The sequence below is a fragment of the Myotis nattereri genome (genome assembly GCF_964212035.1).
Source record: "Myotis nattereri genome assembly, chromosome: 2".
Classification (NCBI taxonomy): domain Eukaryota; kingdom Metazoa; phylum Chordata; class Mammalia; order Chiroptera; family Vespertilionidae; genus Myotis; species Myotis nattereri.
Genome location: NC_138076.1, coordinates 182,612,873 through 182,640,503, shown reverse-complemented (window position 1 = coordinate 182,640,503; position 27,631 = coordinate 182,612,873). Strand labels below are relative to the sequence as shown.

Genomic DNA, 27,631 nt, shown 5'->3' with positions numbered 1-27,631 from the left:
ATTCCTTTCATCAGAATCACTTTTCTTTTTAGTTATATAAACCCTCTGTCAACTTCTATCAAAAAATTCCTTTTCCACTCATTCTTCTCCTCAGCCTAAAATATACTAAAATATTCTAACAATAACTGTCTTAAAGATAAATTACAAATAACAGAAAAGCTAGAAAGCCTAATAGGCCAATGACAATAGAAGAAATTGAAAAGGTTATTAAAGATCCATCTTTTAAAAATGCCAGATACAGGTATATTTTTTTTTCTGACACTAGTAGGTACTTTATGTTCATTCCAATAAAACTAAGTTGAAAATAATACTTTTTTCAGGTTTAAACAGTCCCAAAACAACATTCAAATGCATAAAAGACACAGTTATTTTACAAGTAGCACAACTCTGATAACAAGTAATGACCACCACAGTGTAATGTACACACACCACACACACACACACACACACACACACACACACACACACCAGGACAGACCAAACTCACTTAAAAATAAAGAAGCAAATTCTAGCAAGTAGACCTCAAGAGCAAATTAAATAATGATGTACCACAGCCATATGGCGTTCATTGTAAGGATGAAAGACTGGTCCAATGCAAAGATGCCCATTTAAGTAATTTTTTAAACATTTAAAATAGTAGACAAAAAGCAAAAACCCGCAAGCAAATTGTTTGGGAAAAAAGCACCAACCATCCCAGACTTGTTATTAAACAAGTTACCAAGAGAAGAAAACTGCCTTCTAAGGGAATTAATCTGTCACAAATAGCACTAGCACACATAGATAATGGTAAGAGTCAAATTATCACAAGTGACCCCGCTTCCCTTATTTATAACTTCCTTTTCCTTTCACCAACAACCACAGTGCCTGTAAGCAAGGTCCCGGTCACTACTTCTTCTTACTCATCTCCTGGACACTTTTCAACCCATTGAAAATGCTTCTGCTCCTATCTTTTTTATAGCTCTTTTCTCAAAGGTACCAACATCACTTAACTTCTAGTCCAGTAGTTTGTTTTCTGGCTTCATCCTCTTTAATCTCTCTTTAGCATTTAAACCTGTCAGTCCACACACCTCTCAATTCTTTGCCTCCCTGGGTTTTAAGAATGCCTCTTGCTTTATTCTCCTGCCTCTTTGATAGGCCTTTCTCAGCCTCTCGCTGCCTCTTCTGCTTTTACCTGCTCTTCAACATGGGGGATCCCTAGAAGTCTAGGGTTTACCCCTTTAAGTTGTCAGAGTTAAAAAGTAATTGGAGAACCAGGTAACAATTACTAAACTACTACTGAAACTATACTGACAACTGCATTAAACAAAAAAAATTTACACATAATTTTCAACTTTACAGGTTCCAGTCTAAGTGAAATAGATTTTTTTAAAACTCACATTGCAACTTGAACAACCTTTGCCTTTATTAACTTCCACATGTTTAATACTGCCTTGCTAGTATTAAAAAAAAGTTTATAATATCTAACTGCATGAATGCCTTTTCTGCCACAGTCTGTTGTCTTACATATATTAGCTCTATTCATTTACTAACTTAAACCCAAAATGTCAGTTTTCTAATTTGTCAGGATCTTGATTTTTAACCCTTTCACTGCCTAGTGAATTTGAAGGCAGCAAATGCTGCTAGGATTATGAGGATGTATCTGAATGCAAGTAAGAATTCAGCAATCATTTATTAAATGCTAGTGACATGTGGAACTCTGCTCTTACAGCCATTCTTCAATATATACATTTCAACCAGATGCTATAGAGATTAAACTAACTTCAGAATATAGAGTAGCCATTTTAAGAAAGTGCTGATGTTTCAATCATGTGAACTCTGAAGTAATTATCTTTCCCTAATTTGTAACCCGACAGTAAAGTTAATAAAAAAAAATAAGAAAGAGAATTGCATAGGTGTCTTCAAATTCCTCATTACACAGTCATCACTCTCTCAATAAAAACTCTTCAGTAAACTAGATCATCTCTCTCCATTCTCTCATCTTCAAATTATTGACAGATCATTTTCTGCTGCTACGGTCTCCTCCCATACTTCTGTAAAACTTGGACACCACTTTTCTACATTTTTTTAAAATATAACTTCTTTCAATCTTTTAGCTCTTTTCTTTCCTTGCTATTTGTATCCCTTATGCTAAACCTTTCAGACAATTTAGAAAGTCAATGCTACTGTGCTCTCTCTTATTCGATACACATGACTCCCTTAAAGAAAATATAAATTAAAAACTCAGACCCAGACAATGTGAAATAGGGCATTATCCACTTTACAAAGATACCTTTATCTTTTCAAAAAATTGCCTACAGAAACTCTCTGAATAGTGATGTTCTCCAGTGCATAAAAAGGCAATTAAATAACGTGCACTTATACTCAACTTTTCCACAATTGTATCAGTTTTGCAAAGTGAGGTGCAACTTACTCTCATTGAGTGTTGCCCCCCATGATACACAGAATTGAAAATGAGGCATAGCTGGACTAGAGATCATGGGTTCTTGACTACAGTGAAGGCAGGTATTCCTCGAGAGCAGTGAATTTCTAACTCTTACTTAAAGCCATAAAAATAATTCTTCACTAGAAATCTTGTAAGGACACATAAAAGTAATAGGGTTATGTATGTTCTTTCCCCTTCCCCCCAGGGTTACCTACAAAAGCCTACAGCCTTCCTCAGAGTACAGGCTGGAAACAACTATCCTAGATGTTTTTCTACTTATTGCTAAAAATCTGGCTCCCAAAATCATAATCTTCCTACAGAGTCCTGACAAGCCCCACTGGGAGGTTCTTGGGAATTACCCAGGGACATGCCTGTGCTTTGTTTAAAATGGTACTCAGGACATGGGTCACTCAAAAAATGGTCAATGGTGGTAAAGATAATAATTTTTAAAATAATGAATAGATAAATCTCCTTGACACAGCAATGGTTTCCTTTTCCTGTGCCAGTTGTTCTGTCTGTGCCAACTCTAACACACACCCCTTCCAGGAATGGCATTCAGCCATCCTGGCAACCAGAATTAGAGCAAAGAAAATATGAAATTTCTCTTCAAAACATAAGTGGAAAGATGGATGCAAAGCCAAGCGAAAAGTACCCAGATTCAACATGCACATTGTTAAATGTCACGTCATACTAAGACACTTTATGAACGTTGAGTGAACATGGACGTGTATAAATTGTCAAAGTGAGGACAGGTACAACCGATTACAGAGGATCAGCAAGTAGAGACAGTCTAGAAGAACATACAAGTTACCAGTTACAATTGTTACTTTTAGGGAGCAAGAGGAGTGGAAACTGGGCAAATGGAGAGAGGGAATGGGAGAAATATTTTTCATTGTACACATTTTAATACTTTTTGCATTCTGAACCATGTGATTATATTTGAGAAAACAATTTAATAATATGAAATTTTCACAAAAATGAGGCTAAGAAGGTAATTCCAATAGACCATTCTGACTACCTGTCAGTATACCAAGGAACTGTTTTGGTTTTGGGGGCAAAATCAGCCACAGGATAATTTTTCATGCTAAGAATCTATATTTAGGCCAACAGGCCCATCAGTCAGGTATACTGCTTCTTCCCTTCAGAGAACTCCTTCAAGAAAGAGGCACATATTGACTGAATAAAGCCAAGGATTTATGCCCTGATTCTCTCTGGGAGAGAAAATGTGGCAAAGGTTCTCAGCAGCTCAGCTAACTGATAGGGGCCCCAAGTTACAGATCAATAGTCCATGAGATTTGGAAAAGCAAAGTCAATGAATGTCTTGCCTCAGATTAAAAATCAGAGAGGGCATTTCACAGCTCTCTTTTTGTAACATAAAAGTTACCAAGATCAAAGCTAAACCCTCATCTTATCCCCCTGAATGGAATATGCCCTCTTTAAAAAAAGAAAAAAAAAGAAGAAAAAAATATATATAATTGATTCCAGAGAGGAAGAGAGAGGGTGAGAGTGAGAGAGATAGAAACATCAATGATTAGAGAGAATCATTGATTGGCTGCCTCCTGCATGCCCCTACTGGGGACCAAGCCTGCAACCTGGGCATATGCCCTGACTGGGAATCGAACTGTGACCTTCTGGATCATAGGTGGATGCTCAACCACTGAGCCACACCAGCCAGGCTATGCACTCTTTTTCAATGCATAGTGTTTCCTATCTGCAAACCAGGGACAGGATGTTTGTTGACTGACAGATCTTTCTCTGAGCATTTAATCACCAAAAGGATTCTTTAGAAGAGAATCATTAACACCTGATAAAAATGAAAACAATAAGGTTTTTCTCAAAATAGACTTCTTAGCAGATTTTAATATCCCAAAACACCTTGTCCAAAAATTAGATACAAAAAATAGTATAAGTGAGGAAACAAGTAGGAAAGACAATGACGCCTAGGAAGCACATGGTTTAAACTGGGTGAAAAGGCAAAGTCTTACTGGCATATTATGCCACATTTCTGTGAGCTGATGGAGGCAGTTGACCCTCCCCAGAGTTTGCATTACTATCCAGGTAAGTAAGCAGGTCAGACTTACCTCTGGGATCAAGGGCCCACACCACTATGATTTGGGAGGAAGGGATGGCATTGAAAGTTCTAGATCTTTAATCAGTTCTGGGGTAATACTGCAACTTTCTCAAACATTCATATGCCATTCCTTCCTGAACATAGGAAAGTCACACATTGAATGGAAGTATTCGTGTATGAAACCATTTGTCATTTCAAAGCCACACTGATTAGGTGCCTAGTCGTGTATACTGTGGAAATAGGGCTTTACAACAGTCAGCGCAGATACACTTATCCCCACATCTGAGGAGCGCACAAAGACAGACAGACACACTGATACGAATCCATGAATCCATGAACGTGTACATACACAATGCAACAGAGATGATTTACCTTTTGAAAAAAAATGCTAATGGGCACTTTGTTCATTTTACAATGCATTTGTAGTTAGATAAGCTTAAAGCCTTATTTAGAAGAAAAAGTAATCAAAAGAGAGGTACACTTGATTCTGCATCCTACTATCAAAAAGAGTAGGAAAGAAGAAGAGAGAAAAGGCCAGGCTATAGTGATATCAGGATACTTGCAAGACAAAGAAAATTAAGGGAGAAAGACATAAATTATCATATAAAGAGATAATCAATAAAATATTATAATTAAAGTAAATGTGAAAATAAAAGATTAAGAGAAAGTAGGGACAAACTAATTTTAAGGGCAATTATATTGTGAATAAACATAACTAAGTCATCAGACACAATTCTTTGGATTTATTTTAACTATGGAAATAATCAGGGATTTCCACCTCTCATCCTCTTTATCTACTAACAAATTATTATTCGTTTGTTATGTTCACTTACATATTTTTAAAAGATCTATTTTCAAGTATAATTTATTGCCTGACTTATAAACTCTGAAAGTTGTGTTTTCAATTTCATTGCAAATACAAACGGATTCATATATATTTGTGCTATTAGTAAGTCATAATTAAAAGCAGCAAAAATATACAGCATTCAAATGACTGTTAAGCTTTCATAAGTTGATTTATCTTCAATAAATGCTTAGCTAGCAAAATGAACTTTTTCTTATTACCACTCCACAACAGAAAAATATATTACCATGCGCAGCTATGGATACAGCATTATTTTCTAATTTTGTGTTTTCCATATTTTCAGATAATAACATGTAAATATTTCATTTGTGAGTACAGGTATTAATAAAAAGATGGCATGCCAGTTGCCTTGGCCTGGTGGCTAGTTGGCTGGATTGTCATCCCATACACCAAAAACGTTGTAGGCTCAATTCCCTATCCGGGCACATACTTAGGTTTGCAGGTTCTATCCAAGGTCAGGGTGCCTCAGGAGGCAACCAATCCATGCTTCTCTCATATCAATGTCTCTCTCTCTCTTCTCTCTCTCCCTCTCTTTTTGTTCCTCTCTCTCACTCCATCTATCAATAAACACAAATAAATAAAAGATGATGCCCACTAGAATGACATAATGTCGCCAACAACAGGGAATAAGTCGGCTGGTATTAAATCTAAAAATTAAAATTTTTATAGAGAGAAAAACACACCAAATAAGGCTTGTGTGTTTTTTTCTTCCATATTCTAAAATGTGTCCTTCTTTCAAGTAAATCCTCTAAGCAGAATCTGTACTTTATGCCCGCCATCGCTCTGCAGCTCAGTAAAGCAAGGTAAATAGCTCAGCACAGCTTTTATCTGCAAGGATTCCCTGAGGCAGTTTCTGTAAAAGGGTTAATGACAGATGTTTCCATTAAATCTGACCTGCCTCTTAATTTTGCCACTGCCTGATGATATCCTGGCTTTGTGCTGATTTGCATGGGCAAATGGAGTCACTCCATAACCAGTAACACACCGGCCTCATTGAAACAAAGGTCAATTCATTTTAAACCGATGTGCACAATATTTTTTTGTAGTTGCAGTTAAAACAAAACAAAAACCTTTCATACAATGCTGCTATTTACAAAGAATTAAAAGCTCTGTTTTCTAAATCCCTGGACACAATGTACAACGGTAGGCAGAAACAAGAACTACCAATAGAAATCAATACATCCCCGTGTAGGTAACCAACTAGAAAAATCACTCTGTCTCTAGGACATTCCTCTGATTTTTGTACTAAATATAACCAGGACACAGTACATTTTCTTCGCTGAGGAATTAGTTGAAAACGCCAAGATGCTAGCAACGTTTTCCTGTTTATAGAGTGTTATTACATTTACAAAGAAAAGAAAAAGCTGTAAATATAGAGGGAATAGGTATTATCTTAGGTTGGTTAAAAGATTTAGGTATTGTAGCTTTTAGGCTACTGGTCCAAATGCTACAATTTAGGAAGTGGCCAAACTGTTTTATCACATGAAGAGAGTAAGTGACTTTGAATGCTGACTAGGTTGCTGTAATAAGTCCTTAAAAATAGATAAAGTCAGTTTAAATAGTTTAGTATAAGGCTCTATTCAAGCCTCTTATTCTGATTAGAGGATCAAATTAGGTAAAGAGTAATGCCAAGGGGCCTTCTATGATTCTTGTGCAGAGATATCTCAAATATGTGCTTCTTTTTGAGTAGTCTATAGCCAAGACTCAAGACACGCTGCATTAATCTAACTCCGCTGTTTTATTTTATTGTAACATTTAAGGAGTTTAAAATTATCACTTGCTAGAGATGTTCTCTCTCTATAATTATATACAGTGTTTTATACATAGATGTTTATACATACCCTATACGCATATCATATTTCATCTTTATCATTATAGTCTAATCTCTAAGACATTTAAATATTGAAATTCTGGCATTAAATTTCACCTTACTCTGAAAACAGCTCTCCTGTGTTTCAATGATAGTAAATCCATATTCAAAACACTCCCTTTATACCAAAATCTTTAAATATGTGCAAAGAAAATGGCTAAATTAGTGGTTAGTAAAGTGATACTTGCTAAATAGGTAATTTTCTTCATCTCAGATAAACAAAGCCCACAGTTGGCACATGGCAATGCAAACCACAGAGACAGTTTCAAGAACCTACTTGCCTAGTCCATAGTTTGTGGGGGTTTTTAATGCATTTGCTAAAGAAAATTATATTCTCATTATGCTGCCTTTACTTTATTCAAAAATGACATAGATAAGAAAGGAAAGATGAATGACCTTCAGGAAGGAACCTTCCCTGCTGGCCAGTGTGTCTGTGGTGGGGAGGGTCATATTCTCCCTTCCCACTAATTGCCCATATCTGATGCCCAGGCCAAGCCTCAAATCTGTATTCACCTAAGAAGCTCAGAAAAAGGGAATCATATCTTTTCTGCTAATCCCATGGATGGTCTTTCAAGATACAACTTACAATTAAAAGTATAAAACACATATAAAATCAACCAATATTGACAGAGTACATCATTTATACAAGATTCTAAGTAGTATGAAGAAGATGGTCTTAAAAATATGCGGCTTCCTTTCTGTACAAACGTTCCATTTCATTAACCAATAAGAAAAGAGTTAACCAGTCACATCAGACTCTAAAAATAATATTAAAAATGTAAAAAAAATAAAATAAATGTAAAATATTAAATTAAATAAATGAAATTGCCATGCTGAGCGATGGAAGAAATTGGAGATTTAAATCAGTTGATTGTTTGGGTTTATAAATTCAACTTGCACTTGTGGTTAAATCAGCAAATAAAAGTGAAGTCAGAACAATTGGTGTTTTCAGTAATAGTTTTGTAGTTAATTAAAAAACAAAATAAGACACTATAATAAAGCCAGAATTTATTGAGCACTTATGTGTCAGGACTATAAAAAGCAGTCTATCTATTTATATCACTTAATCTAGGAAGTAGATACAACTATTACCCCCATTTTATGTCTAAGAAAATCGAGGCTTGAAAAGATCACATGCCTCCTCAAGGCCACAGAACTAGTCTAAGTGGTGGAGCCAGGAATCCCACCTATACGCATTCTGACTCTGGTCTTTATACTCTCAACCTTGATACCTCTTTTGTGGGCACATGGGCTTAGGAATCAAACAGATGGGGTTATATTCCACATTCTCCAATATATTTACTATGTGAGTTGAGGAAAAGTTCTTACATTTGTAAAGGAGAAAAAACAATACTGCAGCTTTATCATGGAGATTGATTTTTTTGGCCTGCCAAGTATCTTCTCTTAAAAATAAATAAATAAATAAATAAATAAATAAATAAATAAATTAATTAATTAATTAATTTTAAAAAAAAGAACAGCCTGGCTGGCATGGCTCAGTGGTTGAGCATTGACCTACGAACCAGGAAGTCACTATTTAATTCCCCATCAAGGCACATGCCTGGGTAGGGAGTGTGCAGGAAGGAGGCAGCCTATCAATGATTCTCTCTCATCATTGATGTTTCTATCTCTCTCTCCCCATTCCTTCCTCTTTGAAATCAATAAAAATATATTTTAAAAAAAGAACCAAACAAACAAAAAACAACAACCATCTTTTTCTGTGGGAAACAATTGGTCCCATGTTCTCAAAGAAGAGATAAGCATATGACCATGCCCTAGCCAAGAATGTACTTCCTCCTCTTAGCTAACCTTGGACTTATGATAGAGCTATGAAGAAAGAAGCCATAACTTTTCTTAGTTTAGGATAAAGGACTGCATCTGCTTGAGCAGAAGCCATATGCACAAAGCCAGACTTAAAAATGAAGCCAGAGCTGAGAAAGACAAAGAAAAATGAGAGCTGGAGATAGCAAATGAGCCCTGGGATGGCCATGCCAAAAGCTGGGCAGCTCGTGGTATTTTCACTTATTTGAAACAACAATACTTCTTCCCCTTTTACATTCAAGACTGTTTGAATTGGGTTTGCATCACTTATGGCCCAAATAGCCCAAGCTAATCAATCACCTAACAGAGACAATGCATGCAAAAATCTCAAGATACCTGGAAAGTAGCAAGTCCTCAGTGAATGTTGGCAGTTTCTCTTGTTATCTTAGTTCTTACAGTTGACAGGTTTTCATACCAAAATTGGAGCTCTTAGACCAGGATTGGAGAAAGAAGAAATGATCATGGCTCAGTTTCCCTGTATTAGGTATAAACAAAGAACAAAGGGACATGTTTTAAAAAGTCTAAGTACTAAGTATCAAGGAACACCAAAAGTTAGCTTCTCTTGCCTCTCAGCCAATGTTAGCATTCCCTATTGGCGCCACTGTGTCTCCAGAGGGGCCAGAACCAACGACTGCCATGTGTCCACTTTGTAGACATAATGTTCGGTCACACACCTAAGCGATGTTCCAGATACAAATAACATTTTATAAAAACCAAGTCCCCACTGTATTGTGCTACTACTGCCGTGTCAACACTAACTTTTTTTTACAAAGCTCAAAACCTAGGGCCTTGGAAAAAGCTAAGAAATCTGGTTCTGAGAACTTTCTTCTATATCACCCAAAAGTCCAAGGTCAGTAATTAGAGCATAGTAATAACGAAATCACTTAAGGTTTATATGGTTGCGGTATACCCATTGCATCGATATGACAGAAAAGAAACTTTCCCTCTTCTGCTCCCTCCCTTGAACAGGCCTGATAATGTAAGAAGCAAGAATGGTTCCAGAGGAACTGTTGTGAACCTCTGCGTCAATCACATGAGCATTAAAACACGGCTCGCTAGTCATTACTATATAAAGTATTCTCTTGCTCTGTGGAAAATGGTTTCAAATAATTGTCGTGTTCGAGCGGGAGTTTTGTTCTTTTTTTAATATAGCAATTTGAGAGAGAAAAAAAAATAGAAAAGAAGATATATTCAAGAAACAAACAAATATTGAGATAGTTGAATCAACTAATTGTCAAGTGACATTAGCATATTTGTATAGAAGTTACACATGGTATGTTCCTAGACCTAAGAGGCAATAGAGTTGGAAAATGGAGGACACCAGTAGCAGGAAAGGGACAAGAATCTGCCCAACCACAGCACGCAAATAAACTTACCTTCTGGCTTTAAAAACACGATTCTTTCTTCCAGGTCTCTCCACTGAAGAGCTAAGCATAGAGTGTGGAAGGCCCCCTGCCAGGGAAGGCACCGGCTTTCTTTTAAATTCATGGGGACTGAACTATGATGAAGGCAGAGCCTTATCTTGGGGGTATGTCTAACCAAGAGGTGGGAATGCCTCAGTTGACCTTCAAAGCCAGGTGCTGGGAAATGGTTTCTTATCTAAATCCAGTCAAGCGCCAGGAATGAATTCGATTCGGACCCACCTGAAGGTGACTATTTACATGGACACTACAGAATGCACACATTCCCCCTTCCATTTACCCTTCCTGGTATTTGGCTATAAATAAAAGTTGCTGCACTGGCTCTGAGCCCTGTTCATCTATCAGAGAGCAGACACCACACCAGGTCCCAGCTTTCCTCTATTTCTGTCTCAGTCTTGTTTTATTCAATTTTCCTTAAACCTCCTCTCATTCTATTCAAGATATCATCAACCCCTGAGTTATCTCTTTGCGCTGGTCGAAAGAAGAGAGAATGCCATCTCCCCATATCTGATGCCATGAACAGGGACCCCCATAATTGAGGAGAATCAAGTCTGCAAAAATTTTCACCTTTAGTTCTGGCTTCTCTATCTAGGTTCAGCAACGTTGATTTTTAATATTGTGTGTGTGTGTGTGTGTGTGTGTGTGTTAGAGAATATGTGATATAAGATTAATGCACGTATTTGCCAGAAAAGAAACCAACTGGGCTACAGGTCAAACCTCAGGAGCTCTTGATGTTCCTGTGTGACAGAAGCTGAGGATGGAATATATGACAGTGCCTTAAATTCAAGCCAACAAAGACTCATACCATTATTATAGACCAGAGCTCTTCAACTATGGTTTCTCTGTTGGAAAAAGTAGTAGGCAGTAGAAGGGTGGGGCCTTCTGACAGCTTTTGAAAAACATGGCCCTAAAGAGGATGAGCTTGCCAGTGGGCCACCCACGGAAAATTCTACTGCTTATACGAAGCATCACACTGAGTTATAAGAAAATCAATGAACAAAATATCCAGTCTAGCAATTCTTTCACACAAGTTCGGAGCCTTAGAAACTAAACAGAGAATGATGAGATAAGATGAGATGATGCCAATGTTTTGTGGTGTGGCCCTAGGCAAGTTATTGGTGTCTCACTCTCTTCAAGTATAGACTGCTGTTACCACTCTATTCCTGATAATACAAAAAGACACCCCAACAACAACTCCCAGGAACAATACAGTGAGAATGAATGTGTGGCCAGTGATTTAGGAACAAGGGAAGAAAGGTACAATGATTTACTATTACAAAGTGCTTTATCAACCAGCATATTACATAATGTGTTATAATGTACCATGTGCCCACGGAAACATGAAATCATTCATACTTCTTAAGTACTGCCAGATGCGTAGCTATAACAAATTTCAACCCTTTCTGCGAATTCACCCACACACTCACTTCTCCAACCAATATTTCCACTGGTAACTGTCAGAGTTGAGAAATCATAGAACAGGCCCTTATTCACATCTCTGTGGTAATTACATATCATTTGCTTCATATTTGGGTAGGGAACATGTCTTATTCATAATTTTATAACTAGGGGACTTGCCCTGTTCTAGTATGTAATTGGTGCTCAGTAAATGTTTATTGAATGAACACTGTTATCCTAACAGTTAGACATAGCAAATCAAAGAGTGAACCTTAGTGATGGCACTTAGACCAAGAAGAGTCTCTAGTGATAGAAACATGTAGAATGGAGGTGGTCAAAGACTGGCTCCTTCCCAGCAAGTGTATACGTTATTTCTAAGGATTAGCTCATTTGTCACTTGTCATAACTTTCTGGAATGTATAAGTAATCCTATTACAAAAGATCTTTGCCATTCTCAATGGAGGCATCTGGCTTTACTTAAGAATGCTGAATGATTTCACTTTCTAATGGCTGGGAACACAGTACATTACAACCTTTATAAAGATTGAGGAATTTCTGAATATTATACCTGTGGTAGGTGAAGAGATACTTTAAAATTTGAACTAGTATTCCTAAGGCACACAAATGCAATAAAATGGGGAAAAAATCTGGACTTGGAATCAGAAAACCTAGTTCTGCCACATACTTGCTCTATGGTTTTGACCTACTTAACCAATTTTCTCTGAGCCTGTTTTAATCTGTAGTGACAACTTTGTGTAAGAAAAACATTCATACGTCCAGGGTCAATGAGGTAATTTCATAAGACTTGTATGCAAAAGTAGCCTATAAGTAAAAAATGCCACATTATAGCATGACAACTAGTTATACAATGGCGGAGACGTTTGTGGTGTACATAAACTATGAGATCCTTTGGCTCAGGGTTCATGAATTATTTAACTTAGTAGTTCATGTCAGTAGGACATGGCCTTTAAAACAATCAAATGAACCACCAATGTCAGTGGTTGAACTGGGGGCACCAACCAGATATCAGCATTCAATTCTCAGAGTGGCCACTCCAAGGTCCCTTCTGATAAACTGTCTAATATGATGTTCTACAAGGTGTGGTCCTCCCGCAACCAGCATGAGATTTGGCTTGTTTGCTTGTAAAAATGCAGGCCGCCAAAACTCATCCAAGGAGACTGTATTGCATTATATCAAGCATCCACGATAACTATTATGTGCTCTAGTCCAGTAAGTTTAAATTTACTTTTTGAACATGCAGTAGCTATGGAACATGATCAATTCTATCAGAGAGGGTATGTGCTCTTAATTTACATGTTTTATATATTCATCTATTTACATTTTATAAACTGTTTTCAAATACATGAAATAGAACATTAAAAACAATGACAAATGGTTTAAAAAACTTTATAGTAATCCAGAAATGTAAGATAATACAATTTTAAAATAAAATTGCATCCATGATAAATTTAAATATGTTTGTTTTTTCTGAAAACATTTATGTGGTTATTATCTGCATCTCCACATGAGACTGTGCTTTATATGGTTCTGAAACCTCACTTTGTACACTGCTCTGTCATGGCCCTAAAAAAGGCCTGGCACATAGTAGATACTCAATAAGTATTTATTGAATAGAACAATGAATAGATATAAAGTGAGCTTACAGGTCTCAGAAAAGTTGTTGCCTTAAAATATGCCTTAAGACCTAATCGGTTTGGCTCACTGGATAGAGCGTCGGCCTGTGGACTGAAGGGTCCCAGGTTCAATTCCAGTCAAGAGCATGTACCTTGGTTGTGGGCACATCCCCAGTAGGGTGTGTGCAGGAGGCAGCTAATCAATGTTTCTCTCTCATCAATGTTTCTAACTCTCTATCCCTCTCCTTTCCTCTCTGTTAAAAAAAATCAATAAAAAATATATAAAATATGCCTTAAATATGTTTCTACATAAGAATGGGTTCATATGACAGAGTTTATAGCCCAGGATCTCCTGATCATAAGAATGTAGGGACATAGGGTAAAAAAATCAGCTATCAGTTAAGAGATTGCATATATATTCTTCTGAAATGCTAACTTTTAAACTGAGGTTGAAAATGCAAATTGGAAGGTAATCATCCTTAACTTATAGATGCTTTTACTCCAAAATTAAGCCCAGTTGTGTAGAAAGGCCTTCCTGATGAAGAATGACACTATGCAAAAGGGCAAACGGGTAGAATAGTTTTGTGATAGGAGTATAAGTAGTGGTCAGATTCTCCTAAAGTTATGAGAAGAATGACCATGGGCTGGCGGAGATATTAACTTTAAGAGCCTAATCTTGACTAGCTGCTGTCCCCTGGACTGCAGATCTGGCCGATCACTCCGTGCCCTCCAACCTCTCAAAGTTGAGGAAAGAGTACCAGTTGCAGACATTTGGAACAGCGATAAGAAGAAAGTGAGACAACCACATAGAAGTCACTTAGCAGTGATGTTCTAATCAAAGAGCATAAGTCCAGTTTCCACAGGGATGACACTAGGTTCTAATCACACCTAGGAATTCATGGAGATGGGTTTGAGCGTATATAACTTATTAAGGTAAAGGTGCGGGCATAGGAGCTCCAAAATAAAGAACCATTAAATGGGTTCAATGTTAAAGTCCATGATTTTTAATTGCTCAGTTCCCACAATGACCACTGTCAACCTTCCCATCTCTTCCCTTTGTGGTATCCATGAAACATCAGTCCTGACCTTATCTGGCTCTGCTTTGCAAATAATACAAAGACTCAGCAACCATAATTAGAAAACCACCTGAATACTGAATTAATTCAGAGTAGGTGAGGGCAGAGTCAACTTCCCTATAAAGGAGTTTTGTTCTTGAGAAGGGACCAGGTTTATTGATCCATGTATTCCTTTCTTCTTTCATTCAAAAATATTATAATGCCTCTAGACATTTACAATCTTATGACAGTAGGATATGAATAATTGTTCATTAAATACATAAACACAGAATGAATAAATGTACTGGCATTAAAATCGCTACAATTCTGCAATCACATCAATTTGCCAAAAAGATGTAAACCTTTGTCCTGATTATCAATTGACATGAAGGGCTGATAAATGTACAAAGGTCTTAACATTTGCTCTTACTATTAAAAGAACAAGTGTCAAAAAACAAAAAGCACCATCTGATGCATGTAGTTATTTGCAAGATTTAATAAAATCCCGAAGTATAAATGAATCCATTAGAGAAAAGAAAATATTCTAAAATAGCTTCTGATTAAGACACATTGGAAAAGATGAACTAGCAGCAGATCATGGGTGCTCAACAAGTGTTTGTTGAATGGATCCTCGGAAAAACCCTTTGTAGAAGTATATAGATAGAAATACAAAAAACAGAATGCACACAAAGTGTGAAAACTAGAATTGATGTTGTTTGTACATAAACAGAATAAGCAGCAAATTCCAGAGTGTAAATATCTAGAGAGATATTTTCCAATGTTTATCAAAAGAGCAGAGTAGAAAAATAAAGTGTGTTACATTTCTGCAGAAATTAGTTAATACATTACTGAAATAAAGTCACCTCTGGTAGAAAAGGCACCAGTGGTTAAAAGTTCACAGTCACCCTTGAAAAAATGTTATAAGGGAACAACAAGGAAAACATGACACGTATTTGTAACTAAGCAATGGGGGAAAGGGTGAAGAGCAAGGAGTTACCCAGAATGGCACAGAGCTGAACCACAACAAGGTGAACACAGGTGGTCAGATATTCCATTTAACCTTTCACCTAAAAGTTGCCATCTTCCTGAAAGAACTAATTCTCCCAGTGGCTTCATTCTGCTTCAGAAGGAAAAGAGTCACTTTCTGAGTCATAACATCACACTGGTTTTCCTTTTGGGCCTTCGTTCCAAGCCTACCAAAACCCAACCCATTTTAATTTGTCTAAAGGTGGCCTGGCCAGCACCAGAATTTAATGCTTCCATAAATGAACTTTGATTGACATGAGAGATGACTCATTCACACACACACACACACACACACACACACACACACACACACACAACTTGTATTGCTGCCATTTGGTCAGTTTGGGGTTTGTTTTTAAAATGAACGCCAGTTGAGTCTGAGCAGAAGCCAGGGTGTGTTTTTATTTTATGTCTGAAATAAAAATAAAGAGCTGGGTATGAATAATCAAAGTGGCAGGCGCCTCCCTGGATACTTCTAAACCTTCCAAAAGCAGTCCCGAGGCTCAGCAAAATGTAATATAGTCAAAACAACCATGAACAGCATTAATACCAAGGGGTTTGTCCCAGAAAAATAAAATAATTGCAATACAGGTTTCTTTGCCGTCCCAAATTCTAGCGCCTTCCAACATTATATTAAGTTAAAATATCCTTTTGTGGAGGGTGGCAGTCCTAGAAAGAGTATTTCTAGAAGGTAGAAGGATATTAAATAAAAGGTAGATATTATTTAGTATAACTCTTAAAACAAGCAGAGATTCTTCCAATTAACTATATATACTTTATCTTCCCTATTAAACATAGGAGGCATATGGTGAACTCCTTGTTATTCTGTGAAGGATCATTAGTTTTATAGATTATACATATTTTTCACTTTCCTCTCTACAGTTTGCATTTTCTTTGGATAATGCACAATGCTTACACAATCAGGAAAGGGAAAGGACAGGGGTGGGAAAGGGAGGGAAAGAAGGGGAGGGGAGGGAGAAGGAGGGGAGGGGAGGGGAAGAGGCATTTAAAAAGCAATATGAAACTAAAAGAGAAACTAAATCAGCAATGGATCAATTCTTTAAAAAACATAAAAGTAATGGTGATAAGAAAAGGGAAATTGGCAGATTAAATGGGTCTTCTATATAAAAGTATGGATTTTAGTCAATAGTGCATCCCAGGAAAAGAATTATACATGAGAGGCAAGTATACAACAGGATAATGGGAGATTTTGATTATATTGTTCCAAGAATATGGACCATAAAGTCAAAAGAAATCTGAAATATTTCCTTCTATTATGGAATAAACAGAAATGTAAAGTTTTTTTGGGGGGGAACCTACTCTTAGATCCTGATGTCTTTGGAAGTAATTAGCCCTCGTATACGTCACAATGATAAATAAAATGGTATATCAGGAAACTTGTAATGGAGAAGAACCTCCCCCAGCACGTGACCTCAGTCAAATCAAATGGCACCGCCCAGTGGCAGAATGGAGCTTATTTCTCTTCAAGGTCTGTTATTGCTGATTTTCTCATGCTCTGAGCCAAACAACTCTTACAGTATCTTTATTTCAAAAAAGGCCAAAGCCTCTTACTTACATTAGCACATTATCCCCCAGTTTGTGTCTGAGATGGATAGGTATTGTGATCACCAGCATAAACACTGAGCAAAAAGATACAGAGGGGCCGAAACCGGTTTGGCTCAGTGGATAGAGCGTCGGCCTGCGGACTGAAGGGTCCCAGGTTCAATTCCGGTCAAGGGCATGTACCTGGGGTGCGGACACATCCCCGGAAGGAGATGCGCAGGAGGCGGCTAATCGATGTTTCTCTCTCATCGATGTTTCTAGCTCGCTCTCTCTCTCTCTCTCTCTCGCTCTCTCGCTCTCTCTCTCTCCCTTCCTCTCTGTAAAAAATCAATAAAATATATTAAAAAAAAAAAAAAAGATACAGAGGGCTGGCTCAGTGGGCCCTGGGGGTGCCCTGAACTCCTCTAATGAGGTGCACCCCCTCCTCCTCCTACCCAGCCCTGAAGCCTCAAAAACAGGAAGTGACTTTAATAAAGCCCCAAGCAGTTAGCACAGTGCTAGAAACTAAGCAGGGATTAAAATTAATAAATAAATGAAAGTTGAGAATTGAGCTCAGCACTTCAGAAAGATCTCTGGAAGCCAGCTGAGAATCCTGCTTAGTGTTGTCAAATAGCACTCCAGACCTAGGAACTTAAAAAAAGGGGGGCGGGGGGGGGGTCGAGTCTTAATCCTGGGGAAGCAACCAATTGTAGAGATTTCTGTTAGCTAAGTGATCATGATTTGTAAAGTGTTTTCAATTTTATTGTTGTTGTTTTTTAATCCTCAACCAAGGATATGAGGATATTTCTTCCATTGATTGTTTAGAGCAGCGGTTCTCAACCTGTGGGTCGCGACCCCTTTGCGGGTTGAATGACCCTTTCGCAGGGGTCGCCTAAGACCATCGGAAAACACATATATAATTACATATTGTTTTTGTGATTAATCACTATGCTTTAATTATGTTCAATTTGTAACGATGAAAATGCATCCTGCAGATCAGATATTTACATTACGATTCATAACAGTAGCAAAATTACAGTTATGAAGTAGCAACAAAAATAATTTTATGGTTGGGGGTCACCACAACATGAGGAACTGTATTAAAGGGTCACGGCATTAGGAAGATTGAGAACCACTGGTTTAGAGAAAGTGAAAGGGAGGGAGAAGAGGGAGAGAGAAAGAGAGAGAGAGAGAGAGAGAGAGAGAGAGAGAGAGAGAGAGAGAGAGAGAGAGAGATTGATTTGTTGCTTCCCGCTCACACCCAACCAGGGCCTGGTATCAAACCTGCAACCCAGGTACATGCCCTTGTCCAGGAATTGAACCCATGACCCTTCGGTCCTCGGGCCAACACTCTAACCACCTAGCAAACCATCCAGGGCCAATTTCATTGTTTTAAATCAGCGTATGGGAACTGAAGTCCTGCTTTCCATTCAGAGTCCTGCCTTAGAAATAGGTGTACTGTTTCCTCCAGGCCTCAAGTTCATGTCCTCGCACACCAAACTGAAGCTTCAGCACCACCCTGGCTCTGCCAGTGGAGTAAAACAACTAGCTTGTCTGCATGTGAAGTTAGAGTTTAATCATTTCGTAGCAGCCATGTGATTACAACCGAGCTGTCTGTTATTTTAGAGCTCCAGGGTTATAGCATTACTGTGAGCGGAACAGACTTGAGCATCACGAGTGGAGACCCAATACCAGAAAGACTGTCCTGAGCAGAGAGAGCAGTGATTACACGGTGACAGATTAGAGTATCTGCTCAAGGAAAATCCCTAGTTCGGGACCACAGCAGGATCCCATCCATCACAGTACACATCAGTTCATAGAACTAAAACTCTTGAAGCATTTTTGGCAGCAGGGAGAACTTATAGCATTCTAATGCTTTTACAAGGCTGCGTTTTTCTTTTCTCCCCAATGTGCTTCAAGATTTCATAACATGAGAAATATAGGAGCAAAAGTTAAAATGTTTTAATGGTCCCCATAGACTATTTAAATAAACACTGTGATTGCAATTTAGGCAATCTGGAGTCCATTCGATATTAAATCCCTACCCTCAGCTACAGCTACTACACAAATAGGGAATTCATGGTATACTCCACATGGCCATTCCCTCTGCCACGATTGCCTCTTGACAATCTCGGGGAGGAGCGAGGCAGGCCTAACCTTACACCAGCTAAATCTGTCAACAACTGGAGGAAAACCTCTGCTGAGCAAACACACCGATCCCTCTCACACAGCCTGTCTTTGTCCTGACTTTGCTACAACGCCACCAATCTCATACTATCTTCAGCAGTGCAAGCAGAAACTTCTGCCACCAGCTGCAACAAAAAAATGCCTTTCTTTATTTCCACACCCTTTATGTATGTATTTATGCTGTCCCTTCTACTTCCTCCTCTGCCATAGCCACCCCTTCCGACAGACCCAATCCTCAATAAAGCTTGACTGGAGTAAATCACAAGTTATTCCTCATCTTAGAGAAATGCATGAAGAAAGAGGCAATCGGACTGATCATGTCCTTTTGACCAGGTCCTTGTAAGAATAATACTCCTTAATGTACAGTTGTGTCTTTGCGAGGGGAAAGAGGAGGTCCAAGAACGAGGCAATAAATATCCTAAAATATGGTGTGCCAAATTGAAACAATTGGGTGGTGAAATACATAGACCCATAGCGTGTTCCTCCAACTGCTTTCAGACATCAGGGAATTCATGGGACCACGGTGCTCTTTTCATTTTTATGTGCTGTTGAAAAAAATATTGTATGGGAATAATATTTTGGTGATGGCATTCAAAAATATTATGACTTACTGAGCTTTTTTTCCTAGTTATCAAGTGCCACACAGTCTTTACATTTACGGAAGAAAACAAACATTTTTTAGGTAAAATTTACATTCAATAAAATGAAAAATCTACTTTTCCCTATGGAATCACCTATGCAGTAACTCTTAGATTAAGATATAGCATATTTCTGGCACCCCTGATGGCTTATTTATGCCCTTTCCCAGGCCATTCTCTACCAGATACACCCTCCACAGGTTAGTTTTTTTTTCTAGAACAAAACTAAGATAATTTTGCCTAATCACCATAGGTTAGTTTGGGCTGAAACAAACATTTTTAAAGTTTATATGTCAGACATTATCCTGCAAATTTTCCATTATTATCTCATTTTAAACTCATTTAATTCTGGGTATGAGGGGAGATTAGTATTTCTGCCCCAAGTTTCCAAGAAAGAGGATAAGTAACTTGCTCAACATAAATCTGTATATTGATTCTTTACCTATTTCACTCAATCAGTTATGCCATACTTATATGCATAGATCATTAAATGTGCCCCCCAATAGTCCAAAATTAAATTAATGATATAATAACAGCATTAATAACAACATGAATTACATTCTAACCGGCTAAATGCCGGACTGCATTGCTTCTTTTAATCCCCACACCAACCCCATAAGGCAGCCATTGCTATCTCCATTTTACAGATGATTCAAGAAGGTGAAAATATTTGTCCACATTTAAATAATAAGTGGATTCGGATCTTGTACTTTTTGATTCGTTCTGCTTGGTTCGTAATTAGTGCTTAAAAAGATGTGTTGAATCACTCCATTAAAAAATGAATAAAGAGCTTGAGGAAGAGTGGAGTATGTTGTGAAAATGCTAAGCAAAGTTGTTCATCACTTCCATGATAGAATTTACAGGGAGAAAAACTACAGAAATTAAAAGTTAGATGGACTCTTAGATTTCACATGGTCCCTTCTCCTCATTTTGGAGATGAGTAAGCTGAAACACAGACTGACCTGCTCAAGGGCACACAGTCAGGTAACACTGAATCTTGGGCTGGCATTCGGGTTTCCTGATCCCCACAATAACTAGGTTCTCTTTCTATGGTTCTGAATCAAGCATACTTCATGGGTTCTAACTAAGTTTGCAATTGCATTTGATAAGTTTATCAACACTGCAAAGAGCCGTGAATCAAAGAAATAACGTGCAAGGATACTTTCCTCAAGATGCTTAGATATTTCATTGTCAAGAAAAGAATGAACCTTTTGAGACAGTCAATATGATTAGAATGTGTGCTCCTGAAATAAGAAAACAGATTGCCATGTAAAAGATTGCATGATAAAGTATATCATTAAATATAATCAACCGCTACATTTTATGGAACAGATAAGCACAATGAAAGTAAGAAGGAATGAGATCAGTGTTGGCAGCAAATATCAAGAAACTTGAGGTCTGTTTAGAAGTAATCATAGGTTTACAGATATTAGAAAAGAAATCATCAGCCCGCCCGGTGTTGCTCTGTGGTTGAGCACTGACCCTTGCACCAGGAGGTCATAGTTCGATTCTGATCAGGGCACATGTTTGGGTTGCTGGCTTGATCCCCTGGGTGGTGGGAGGCGGGTGAGCGGGTGTGCAGGGGGCAGCGGTTGATGTTTCTCTCTCGTTGATGTTTCTATCTCTCTCTCCTCCCTTCCTGTCTCTGTAAAATTAATAAAAACATATCTTCTTTTAAAAAAAGAAAAGAAATCATCAATGCTAACCCTCGTGTCATGCAGGAGGAAGTGTACACAGAGAGATGACAGTTTTTGCCCACAGACATGAACTCCACGGTATCGGCAGCATGATCATAGCCACTCACTTCTGGTCCAGGGCTCTGTTAACTACACCATTTCACTAACTTCTCTATGGGATATTGACCAGGAAAACCTACTCTTCACCCCAAACAGTAAATAAATGAAAACATTAATAAAGTGGTTCACATGCCTTAAACAGGACCCAGACATGTTACTTAGTAGTATAATGATCAAATCACTCTTATTTTGACAGCATTGCCAGACTGGACTTTGGCACTCACTACACATTAATTTCTTAAAGATTATTTAAAAATCAAACATAGACAAGTCAAGGAGAATGTTTGGGTACAGCATTATCCTCTAACTCATTTGCTATACTAAAATGTATAGCTCGAAGGACAGTGAACATGGAAAATATATTTTTAAAATAATTTTTTGCTGACATCTTGTGACAGAATATACTTTTCTTCTCCATTTAAAATTGTCAGTGGTGCACAAGTGATTTCATTCTGTGAACCCTTGAGAAACACAACCACATGCAAGCCTTCCAGCTGTTGTTCATCAAGAATGGTAATATTTATTCTAGAAGAAGCAAACAACAGCTGCATTAGGAGAGTATGAGTTCACCTGGTACCTACAGCATATGAGTTCAAATCCAATTTGCTAGCCAGTAAACATCTTGTAAAGGAACAACAACAACCAAGCCCTCCACCCCAAAAATGAACCCAGTAGGTGCTGCAAATTTAAAAAATGTCGGCTCCATGGACAACCTCGATTTTAATGTTTATCTTACATACTCCTCCTATATGAGCTGTAATTAATGAGTAACTGTTGGGGATAATTATCAGGAACATGTTTATTCTGTCTGTGTCAATGCCTGGTTGTGATGCCTTCTGTAAAAATTGCCTCTTCATTTTTTGGAATGATAACTTACAGTTGCTTTAGACATGACATAAAATGTATTTTCAGCTCTCTTTCCTGATTTACAGCCATTTTCAATAAAACTGCCAACCAGGCATGAGAATCCATGAAAACACTTCAGGGTCCCTGAAGGACTATCTATCGTTTTCAAATGAACATCTGTATTAGAAACCAGAACGTTTCAATAGTGATTCAAATTAGACCTTTTACCTAGCAAGTGCTCCAATTACACACTTCTGATACCTTGTAAAAGAAATAGCATACAATGAATTTAAGCAATTGTCCAAAATCATGAGAAAGAATAGACAATTTTTTATCTATTTATTCCTTCTCTACTCTTGCTCACAGTTTTTGGTTAGTTGATAGGTATTATACAAAAGAATAAAATTGAGCTCAAAAAAAGTGAAACACATCACATGACTTTTTAAGAAATGTCTACTACAATTTTAGTGGTTTAAGAAGTTATCTATTTCAGATAATCTATAAATTTTGTTGCTTTTACTAATTGGTCCCTTTTAGCATGACTTTTAAAATGTGGGTCAATTAAAATGATATTAGCATGAAAAAATTAAGAGAGATCTTCTCTCTAAAAGCTACATTAAATATTAAATCTGTGAACTTAAATTATTTTTAAAAAATATGTTTTTAATTGATATTTAGAGAGAGAGGAAGAGAGTGAAAGAGAGAGATATAAACATCAATGAGAGAGAAACATGGACTGGCTGCCTCCTGCACATCCCCTGCTGGGGATCGAGCCTGCAACCTGGACATGTGCCCTGATCAGAAATTGAACCATGACCTCCTGGTTCATAGGTCAATGCTTAACCAATGAGCCACATTAGCTGGGTGATCTGTAAAATTTAAAGTAAAATTGTGCCACTGGAAATTAAACACTACTATTTACTATAAAGATACTGAATATATGTTAATTCACACTCAAAATATGTTTATCTTTATTTCTATAAAAGTGCAATGTAGACAAAGTATAGAATAAGTTCAATGCAACCACACTGCTTCCACTTTTTAAAAAAAAAAATTCATTTCTTACTTTGAAATTCATAGATATTTCCAAATAGGAATATATGCCCTAGCTGGTTTTGTTCAGTGGATAGAGCATGAGCCTGCAGATTGAAGGGACCTGGGTTCAATTCCAGTCAAAGACACATGCCTGGGTTGTGGACTGAGTCCCCAGTAGGGGGCATGGAGGAGGCAGCTGGTCAATGATTCTCTCTCATCATTGATGTTTCTATCTCTCTCCCTCTCCCTTCCTCTCTGAAATAATAAAAATACATTTAAAAACATAAGAATATAGATGCACTTGACCTCTAATCAGGCCACACATAAGAATCAAATGAGTTGATTTCATCTCTCCCAACTATTTAGTGATGTCCATGATATTTAAATTCTAAATTGTCACTAGACTACCAATTATACCAATTTCAACAAATCAAATCAAACCTGCATAGTCAGATTCTAATTCTATAGAAAGACAGCAAATGATCTCACAATCTTAAAGCAGGAAGAAAACAAACAAGCTACCACCTGTACCTGGATAGCTACCAGCAGTGATTGTAAACATTAACTACATTAAATACAGTTAAACATTGCTGTACACATTAGTATCTCTTTGATTAATGACAAGAGTAGTGGCAGACAGTAGCAATATGGAATCTAATGTTTATCCCCAAACAGAACATCAGTCATTTAGCCCAAATTTACCTTACTCCCACACAAACCTGGTGTCAGGCTCAATGTTTATTTCTGTGAATTACCACAAAAAACTCAATATTCTATTTAAGAAGTCTTACTTTTTTCACACGATCAAAACTTTTACATGAAAAAGCCTGTCAAACCACAGTGTTGAATTTGCTTTCAGCGTTTACCTGAAGCATTTATCACATTTCTCTCAAAAGTTTGGTGCCCTAATAGAAACCTTTAACTATGGCTATGCATGACCTGGAAAAATTGGTTTGCTATGCTTTTTTACCCTCCAAACATCAATTTGCTACTTTCCTGCTGATAGATCATGTACTTCATTAATTGTCATTGGCATTTAGAAACAAAGCCTGCAGCTTTTCCTAGCTGTATACCATGTGAGATTCTCTTTCAAGAGGCAAGAGTGTCAGTTAGAAGTCCTATTCATTCACATCACAGCACTACGATCTGAGTCAACTGTCCTGAAGAAGGCATGAAAAATATATATTTAATTTTAAAAGGGATCACTGTAAAACTACAGACTGACAAATATATAGGGACTAGAACCATAATCCAAAGGTGCCTGCCTGAATTTAAGAAAGTTTTTAATGTTTTCATTAAGAAATTATACTTTAAAAGACACAGCTGACTCACAATTAAAAAGAAGAACAAAATATGGTTTCAATAATCCAATTCTGAGTTTAAATGATCCTCAGCTAGAATCACACTGAAAGAAAGAAACAGAATCTTGTAGCTCGAGTTTTGTTTGTTTGTTTGACTTTTGCTAAACTGCTTAATTCATGAATATTTTTTAAAGGAACCAAGGAGTACAAAGTAAAATTATACTAATGTGTTATGCGATACAAAGGAAACACTCAGAGGGTGCAAATGTCTGCACACAAAGGCATGAGGCTTCTTCCCTTGTTTAATCTTTGTATGCTAATATGTGTGTGTGTGTACATAGGATGACATATGTAGAATATATATTAGCAAATCAAAGAAATGAAGTTAGCCATTGGAGCTGAAGAAATGGAGACCGCTAATTATTAGATATGGAGTAAGGGAGAGAGGAAGGTGGGGTGGATGACTGCTAGAGATGGAAAACAAAAATGATTGTAACTTTTCCCCCATTGGTTTAATTTAAATCCAGCTTGCAGACTGAGAGAGTGCTTGGATTTTTTTTTATGTGTGTGTGTGTGTGTGTGTGTGTGTGTTTACTTCTCAGAGCCCTTCTCCAACATGCCAACATGTGTGGCATCTAGCATCTGGGTTTGGATGGCTTATTATTATCTTTGTAAACATATAGTTTGATATTCCATTAATTAAAATGGTGACCATCACCCAAAACAACTTTTCTGCAGAGGGACCGTGTAAACCCACAAACCCAGGCATGGGTTTGTTGAACCTGCAGGCAGTTTTGTTTAAGTGAGCATTAAAGGCTTGGCAAGCCCCCTGTGCTCTCATTTTCTTATTCTCTATTATCTATCCACTTAATAATTTCAGAAACCTTAATCAGACTCTGACCAAAAGCATCCACACGCTGCTTGGGATAGAATGATAATACCATCTGTTTTCATTCTTATGCGGGCTCCTTCCAGCCGTACAATCCAGCATTCTGGTCACTGACTTTATAATGATCCTGACATTATAGGTGCTTGAAGGGAAACTCGCCTATGCCATTTGCCTTTTGCCAACAGGCAGGATCTTTTCCATTTGAAGAAGTCGGGAGTATTTTCATATTCATGTTGATTACACTGAATTCTATAGATAAATGAGACCAATCCCAATATTTAAAAAGATCCAAACGATTTCCTTCTTTGTTGTTGTTGTTGTTGCTGTAATGGTTGGTAAGAACAAAACCTCTTAAGTTCTTAAAAGAATTTATTTGACATAAGAGTTCCAATTCTCTTCGAGTCTAGTTGATGATTTTAAAAATAAGATATATTAACCATCTCTAAAAATAGAAACAATTGACTTACTCAGAACCTTTCCACAAGGGCTGTCCAAATGTGCAGCTACCTATCCTTTGCGATGCCCCTTAAGAATTAAATGACAATATCATTGTTCAAATATAATGGATAAAGAAATGGCGATAAGAGTTTCCTTCTAGTCATGGCAACAACTAAGAATTCAGAGCAAAGGTCAAATGCTTTTAAACTCTTTGGCACAGAAAAAAATTAGCCAATGATATGGAAAAATACACTCCAAATAATGCAGTTTTGCAGATTTTAACAATCAATATGGAGCACCATATGATAGATATGGCTCCAGCAATCTGTATCAATCATGAAGATTGGCAGTGGCAAACGACACAGACCCATTCTTGTCAGGCTACCGCAGTCGATGTTACAGACTCTGTGTAACCAAGACTTACTCTGGTGCTTTCCCCGACACACACACAGCCCCTTCCAAGAGCTGCTTCCAGCACATTCAAGGGCTTTTCTGAACCAAACCTGACTGCAAACCTTTGGAGACGGGCGTAGGATTCTTCCGCCCCTCCATGTTTTCCTTCCAAAGGCTGCATCTTTAATACATTATATTGGGTTTTTCCCATCACACATTTAATGTGTGAAATTTCTAAACTCTTCCCCTTCACTTATCTAAATTGAACTTTGGCAGCCAACAGTTAACTGTTGGAGAGTTGCTGAAAAACGATTAAACCCTTTCTAGAACTGATTGCAAGAAGTATCAGTGCCAAGATAGAAATTTCAGTCTTCATCGTACACAGAATCAATATGTATGCCTCACTCTGGAAAGCCAGCCACCTTGAAAATAATTAATAAAACATCAAAGCTGCAAGCAACTTCAAAAATCCACATGACACTGAAACATTTGAAGCAATTAAAAGAAATTACTAATTTATATAAGGTGGTAATTCTCTTTGGAAGGTATTTGAAATCTCAGTATCTTAGTTTGGGCTTCAAAATGGCAATTTAAAATCTTAACAACATACCCATAGCAATTATGAATGGCACCTTAAATACGTAAACTTTTAAAAACCTTAAGAATAATTTGGAAATATTTAAATAACATCAAAAACTATAGAGAACTGCACCCTATATTTTCATTGAAACATAATGCATAAAAAAGAATTAGAATTTGGCATAGTGAACTGACCTCAGAAATCTCATCTATTGGTTGCATTGTGCTGTTCTGCAGAGGTAACTTTTATTCATTCTTAAATATATACGTTGTGTTTTGTGGTAAATATGTAAGAAGTGGTTTGAAAAGAGGTCACTAAAGGCACACTAGGAGAGAGAGAGAGAGAGAGAGAGAGAGAGAGAGAGAGAGAGAGGGAGAGAGAGAAGGGAGGTGCCCAGAGATTT

General features: G+C 37.4%; 1 protein-coding gene across 1 annotated transcript in view; it reads right to left on the bottom strand.

The window, feature by feature from the left end:
- Positions 1-27,631, bottom strand: part of SOX5 (SRY-box transcription factor 5) — a 966,957-nt gene that overhangs the window by 487,954 nt on the left and 451,372 nt on the right. The window contains exon 6 of the mRNA XM_081083091.1: positions 9,386-9,524. The gene's annotated coding sequence lies outside the window, so the exon portion shown is untranslated. The remainder of the gene's footprint in view (positions 1-9,385; positions 9,525-27,631) is intronic.